The following is a 7,500-nucleotide window of genomic DNA, read 5'->3' on the forward strand; positions in this document are numbered from 1 at the left end:
TATAACCTATATATTATAACGAATAAATAGGCCTATACGAGAAATATTTTTTCACTTAAATCATAATTTAAGAAAACGAAAGAAAAACTGTGCAACAAGTAGCCTATGTAGATTTTCATGCCCGAAAGGAAACCAGACAGCAGAAAGCGGCATCCTATTTTTTTGGCTTATTTTACAAAAGCACAAAGATTTGTTTTTATTGTGAATGTACACAAATAAAAGCAAACCTTTTACAATTCCGATTATCTTCATGATTAAAAGGAGTAGTTGCTTCCACTGTTACAAAGGGGGATCAAGTGATTTTTTCCCTCTCTCTCTCTCTAAAAAACTTTTTTTTTTTATACGCATATTTTAACCATGCAGCAAACCTTTTAAAATATTTTGATAAATTACTGAAAAAAAAAAGTGACATTGTATTAATCGGTCAAAATTCTTATTGGTCGGTTAACGGTTAAACAGTTAAAATGAACATCCCTACTTTAAAATAATGTTGTATAATTTTTAATGTAAAAATTGCTGTAAAGGTGTATACAGATGTGTCCAATAAGACGCTGCACAAAGATCAGTATCTAGCTGGTTAAATATTAATAAATATATTTTTGCTAAAGAAATTTCCATGATTTTTCCAGGCATACATATCAAAATGACCTGATATTCCCAGCATTTTCATGCGTAAATGACACTTCAGACTCAAAAGGCCCGATTTAAAAATTTATATAAAAATGGATGCACTGGCAATTGAATGTCATATGACAATATTTTGAATAAATTCAAATTTTAATTAGGGCTGTAAAGCAATTACAATTTTTTATCTAATTTATCACAAATTGTTCGCACATCAAATTTGGAGAAATTACTCCCAAAAGATAATTTAAAGTCCTTGTGTAAAGCATCAAACAGACATTACAAACATAGCTTCAGCAAGAAATATTTTGTTTGATTCAACATTAAAATTTATTACACAGCCTACTCTTTTGGACCATAACTCTTTTGGATGGGTGAACTATACCTTTAATTTTTTTTTTTTTATTATTATATATGGAAATATGAAATTATTTCTTTAATGAAATGATACTCTAAATAATAAACTAAAACTGCCAGTAGGTGGTGGTAAATATCTTCATGATTAAGTCGTTGATTGAGTCATTCATTCATTTGATTCGTTCAAATGGTTGATTCATTCAGGAGTGAAGTAAATGGTTCTTTATGATTGGTCCATTGAATCATTAGGCTTGTTCGACTCGAAACGGATCATCACCATCAGACCGATCGCTGTGTGACATCAAAGTACCGCGAGAGCTATAGAGAGCAGAGACTCTTTATGCTTTTGAATCGTTCTTGCGGTACTTTGATGTCACACAGCGATCGGTCTGCAGCGCCGCTTCAAATCCAACGAGCCTCATGATTCACCCAATTCATTCAAAACGTGCATTAAGAAATTAAACACCACTGTGTGTCACTCGGAGACGAACAGTTCTGCTTTGTCTATTTTTTTCGTTGGCAAAATTTAGCAAAACAGACAACACTGTGTCTGAAATAACACACTAATAACCTTTTATTTATTGAACTGTTGTATAAAATCAGTAATGCATTTGCACTTGTGTGATATTGCACTTATTGCTCATGTGATATTGCTTAACTATAACATATGATGTAAATATGAGACAAAAACACAAACGGCATTTTTGCCCCATATCTTGAATTTTAGGGATGCTCTAACAACGTTCTTTAGGCTCCATCACGCAGCGAGTTGTTGACCTGCATCATATTTGTCATCAATCAGCTGTATGAAATGTTAGATCACCCACATGCACTGTAAAAAACAAATCTGTAAAATAACAGAAAAACTACTGCCAGCACATTACACATTATCCATTAATTTTACAGACATTTCTGTTAACTCTAAAACAATGCAATGGAGTGTAAAATTCAAAATACTGGTAAAACACCTGTAAAAAATAAATACGGAAACATTCCTTCAAATTATACAGTATATTGTGCCCTATTATTACAGACTTGGTCTGAGTGTAGGTCTGGGGCGGGGCAGATGTGTTGATTTTAACGTGTTATTTTTCACCGTAATTAATTAATCTAATTAACGCATTAAATCCCCAGCCCTAATTTTAATATAAAAATGACATTTTTATACATATTTCTGGATGCACTGGCATTTGGATGTCATGTAACAAAATTTGGAATAGATGTAAATTTTAATATTACATTTTTAAAACATTTCTGGATGCACTAGCATTTGAGTGTCATATAACGATATCTGGAATAGATTTAAATTTGATTTTATTATTGTGATTTTTCTTTTTTAAAGAAGAAATTTCTGGATGCACTGGCATTTGAATGTCAGGTAAAACATTTGAAATAATTTATTTTTCAAATAAAGATGTGGAAAACCTGCTTAAATGGCCATACGGCAGCTATTTTGTGTATTTTTGAAGAAAACCGTTCCAAAGAAGTCAAAGCAGAGTAATCAGAGAGACACAAACAGTGATGAAGGAGAAATATCAGCACTCGTGTCCAATCCAATTAGTGGACCGGAACTAACGGCGGTATAATAATGTCATCTTCACATACAGATACAGACATGCGACGGAAATGAATGGAAATGAGCCATTTGCATTAAAATAAGAGATGAAACACACTGAAGCATGCCTAGTTTAATCTGAATGGAGTAAACACTAATAAAAGCATTAAAAAGTGCATTGGCGAAACGATACCATGCTTTTTCATGCTTTTTTTTGTTGGCCAAAATGATTAGAATACTAGTATTTTCAGCAGCTAAAAGTGGTTTTTTAAGTCAGTTATTTCTATATTTAGCTTTCTTGAAGCGTCTCGGAGACACAGATCTTCTGGATTTAGTCTCAGTTTGTTCTGTTTCTTCATGTCATTCCAGACAGATTGATGATGATCAGATCAGATCTAAAAAATCTCACTGGATTATTACAATTAATGGCTAAATGAATGTTTGGAAATGTAAAGTGATATTTCCTCCTGACACACTACAGCAGAAGATAGAAATAACTGCCTTAAAACCATTTTTAGCTGCTGAAAATACTAGTGTTCTCATCATTTCAGCCACTGCTGTATATGTCTTCATTTACAGCGAACCGCTGAGTGTAATGGTCACAGAGCCGCTGTGTTGAAGCGGGTCTCCACATCCTCACCAAACGGTGAAGAATAACTGTACACGACCTCTGACCCTTCACACGCTGACCTCACGACCCTCGAGCCGATCCGTCTAGACTCACACACACAGCAGTCGCTCCACTAACACACTTAGTGAAATAAATCGCATCTTCTCTCGCTATCCTGGGGTTCAACCTCTTCAATCTCTGCACTGATTTTACACAGAAACTCCTACAATAACATCACAGAGCAGTGGAGCTGATGGAAACATCGCTCAGATCAGACGCCAACATTCAGGGACGGATTCACACTCTATGCTCATTCAATGCAAAAAAACATTCTCTTACTTAGTATTTTTGGCTTGTTTTCTAGTGTTAATATCTAAACATTCTTGAATCAAGATGAATTTACTGTACAAGTAAAATGACTTAAGATATTACGTCTTGTTTTCTAAAAAAAAATAATAATAATTATAAAAATTGTATTAGTTTTTGCTTAAAACAAGCAAAAATATCTGCCAATGAGGCAAGAAAAATAATCTTGTTTAGCCTTTGAAATGAGATCATTTTTCTTGCCCCATTGGCAGATATTTTGATAATTCTTTTTTTTTTTTTTTTAGAAAACAAGACTTAATATCTTAAGTCATTTTACTTGTCAAGTAAATGCATCTTGATTCAAGAATGAATCAACAAGTCAAATAAATGCTGTTCTTCTGAATTTTGTATTCATCTGTGAATCCTGAAAAATAAAATGCATCACGGTTTCCACAAAAATATTGTGCAGCACAACTGTTTTCAACATTGATAATAATAATAATGTTTGTTGAGCAGCAAATCAGCATATTAGAATGATTTCTGAAGATCATGTGACACTGAAGACTGCAGTAATGATGCTGAAAATACAGCTGCGCATCACAGAAATAAATTACAGTTTAACACATATTCACAGAAACAACAGCTATTTTACATTGTAATATTTCGTAATTTTTTGTGTGGTTTTGATCAAATAAATGCAGCCTTGATGAGATTTTTCTTACCAAAAAAAATCTTACCGACCCCAAACTTTTATTTTCATGATGAAAAATGATGGTATTTTGTGTCAAATTACACACTTTTTTTTCAGCCATTCATAAACTACTGGATAAAAATGATTATATAACATCTTTTATAATTTTTCATTACAATTTTAAGAAAACCCTATTTTTATCAGAGTATCCAGCTGAAAATAACATAATATTTCCATTTTTCCATCCCAAGATTTCAGACACAAAACAGCAGCTATTTTGTGTATTTTTGCTAGACTTACAAATGAGGACAATGGAAGCAATCAAAAGAGCAATGAAATGTAAGTGCTATAACAAGACTCAGTTAGCCTAACACAGTACACTAGCAAGGTTTTTTTTTTAAAACTATATAATAAATAGAAAACAAATAGATCGAATACAAATAGAATAGAGAAGCTAGTGTTAGTTATTTAATTTTTTTCAAAGAAAACAAGCAGTTAGTAAATGAATAGAGTGCAAGTCTAAAAGGGGCAAGTATTTTTTTTTTTTTTCAATACCAAAAAAAAAAAAAAGTTACTATTTATTCATTTATTTCAGGTAAAATATATGTAATTAAAAAATTACAATTTTCAAGATATGTTTTTTTTTTTTTTTAAATAAAGTTTTGGGAAAGCATGATTTTCGCTCCTAGTTTTGCTCGTTAGTGTGCCTGCAGCAGCGCCGGTGTGTGTTTCATTCATCGTCAGCGTGGCTCCAGCCTCAGCGTTGGCAGGAGCCGCTCAAATTCCACACGTCTCTGTGTGAGCGCCGGATGTGTGAAGGGTCGCGCTCAAACACACCATACACAGGCTCTTACAACACTCGCAAACACAGAGCATCAGCGCCGGAGGATAACACACACATCGATCCGCTACAGACCAGAACCAAAAACATTCAGGCCGGAAGAGTTCTGATCACGGACTTAAACAGTGACGTTTAATTAATGCTTCTACAATGTTTCAGTGTCTATCTCATGAAAAAATATTAAAAAAGAAAATAAAACAGGTAAACTAGTGCTGGATTAACCAGCTTGATTTCTTGTTTAAAACTGCATTTTAATGAACCAAGCTATAAAAAAATATTTTAAATCTTTGGTGTATAAATTAACGTTCACTACATTTATATTCATTACATTTTTATTACATATTTTAACTTAACATGTTGTTGTCAGTATTTAATGCAAGTTTGAAAAAAAGTTTTTTTTTAGAAACATTTATATCATAATGTTTATTTAAAAACTGAATTAAATAAACAATGTTTGAGTATTGATTAAAAATTGCATTATAATTTAAATTGTTAATATTATTTAATTATAAATAATCCTAAATACATATTAAATCATTACTTATTATGAATTGAACAATTGTTTTAAACTAAATAAAAAAACTTGAGTAAAAACATTTATATCATAAAAAAATGACAGTAAAAACAGCCTTATATGCAAATGAAATGTTTATGTAGAACTCAGTTTTTATTTTGAGTGTTGATTATCAAATCAAAATATTATAATTATTTAATATTAAATCATTAGATTATTTAATAATTATTCGGTATATATTAAAATATTTATTTATTTAGCTGATTATTATTTGATTGATTAATCCATTATTATCCATTATTAATCCATTATTTGGTTTCCAGCTAAATGAAAACTTTAATTTCGGTTTTGGTGTTTTAGTAAAAGATGAATTTTGCTGCATCGCTAGTTTAATCAAAGCGTCACAGTATTAGGCTTCCTGAAGCTGGAGCCGTCACAGGTTCGATTCTCAGCGACTGAACTGATCAAATGTACAGCTTTAATACAACGCGAGTCACTTGAGATAAAAACATCTGTCAGATGCACGAGTGTCAATGCATGGTGCACCACAGTACTCTTTAATAAAGCTGTGCATGCTCATAATCACACACTGAACTGATCTCAGCACAACAAGAGATCAGCTAATGTGAGGATGAAGCACACAGATGGTCATGGCTGTTTCTGAAGGACAGAGAACAATCGCTGCGGCTCCTGAGGACTCGAGTCCGTCTCAATCTCCATTCATTCACCGAGCACTAAATGCGGCCTAAAACAGTAAGTAATTATTGTTTGATTCCAGCGTTTGATGATCTGCTCTGATTGAGTCGAGCATCATTAGCTCGTAAGATCCGCTCCCGCCGCGCTCTGAAAGGCCTAATTGTAAATTCGTCTGTTTGAGGACGATCCACTATGGCTTTAGCATATTAAGGCAGGAGAGAAGGGTCAGACGCTCTCTGGAGGATCAGACGCGTCTCACAGAGAGCAGGACGATCTGATTACAGTCTTTAACACGCTTCAACTAAACACAGGCTGCAGATCAGGAGCGTTTCTGCCAGCGTTAGCACCACTTAGACCCACAGAAGGGTTCAGGTTTGGAATCAATTAAATATTACTTGTAATAATAATAATAATAATAATAATTACTACTATTAATAATGTATTATTGTTTATATATTTATCAACTTTATAAATATAAATTATTAAGGAATGATTTGTATTTCAAATGTAATTATTAATAATAATAATGATAATTTTATAAATTAATTATAAAGTATTATTATTAATTATTTAAATCTGTTTTAAATTTGCATTATTATTAATAATTTCATGAATGATAAATTATCATCATTATTATTTAATTCATTTTTAAAATTTGCTTTATTATTAATTTTGCATAATTTTATTATTATTATTATCATCATTGATATAAACTTAATAAATTAAAATAAATATCATTATTGTTATTATTACAATAAATGTTATTGATAATAAAATTCTTCAATTAATATATTTATCGACTTTATAAATATAAATAATTAAGAAATAATTAAGAAATACTTATTATTATTATTATTCTAAACTTTAAATATTAAATAATATATTTACAAATTAATTAAACTAAAATGATAAATTACTGTACAATTTACAATTTAATATATTTATATATTTTATAAATTAATATGAATATTATCACTATTTTTATATTTAATAACATTTAATAATGTTTTAAATTTGTATTATTATTGTTGTTGTACACCTAAATCAGTAATCAATATTATAGTTATTATAATAAACTTTGTAAAAAAAAAATACCTTAAATAATTAACTGTCATTATTATATACATAAATTAATGTATAAATTTAATAAATTAATATATTTATCAACTGTATAAACTTATTGTTATTATTAACTTTATAAATTTAATAATATATTTCTAATTATTATTATAATATTCTCATAACCATGCTTTAAATGTAAAAACTCACTGTGCACCATTTACACACAAGCAAAAACTTTGAGAAT

General features: G+C 30.5%; 1 protein-coding gene across 1 annotated transcript in view; it reads right to left on the reverse strand.

Moving 5' to 3' along the window:
* LOC131551795 (inositol polyphosphate-5-phosphatase A-like) overlaps positions 1 to 7,500 on the reverse strand; it is a 186,296-nt gene that overhangs the window by 15,136 nt on the left and 163,660 nt on the right. The gene's annotated exons all lie outside the window — the stretch shown is intronic.

This window comes from Onychostoma macrolepis, chromosome 13, assembly GCF_012432095.1.
Source record: "Onychostoma macrolepis isolate SWU-2019 chromosome 13, ASM1243209v1, whole genome shotgun sequence".
Classification (NCBI taxonomy): domain Eukaryota; kingdom Metazoa; phylum Chordata; class Actinopteri; order Cypriniformes; family Cyprinidae; genus Onychostoma; species Onychostoma macrolepis.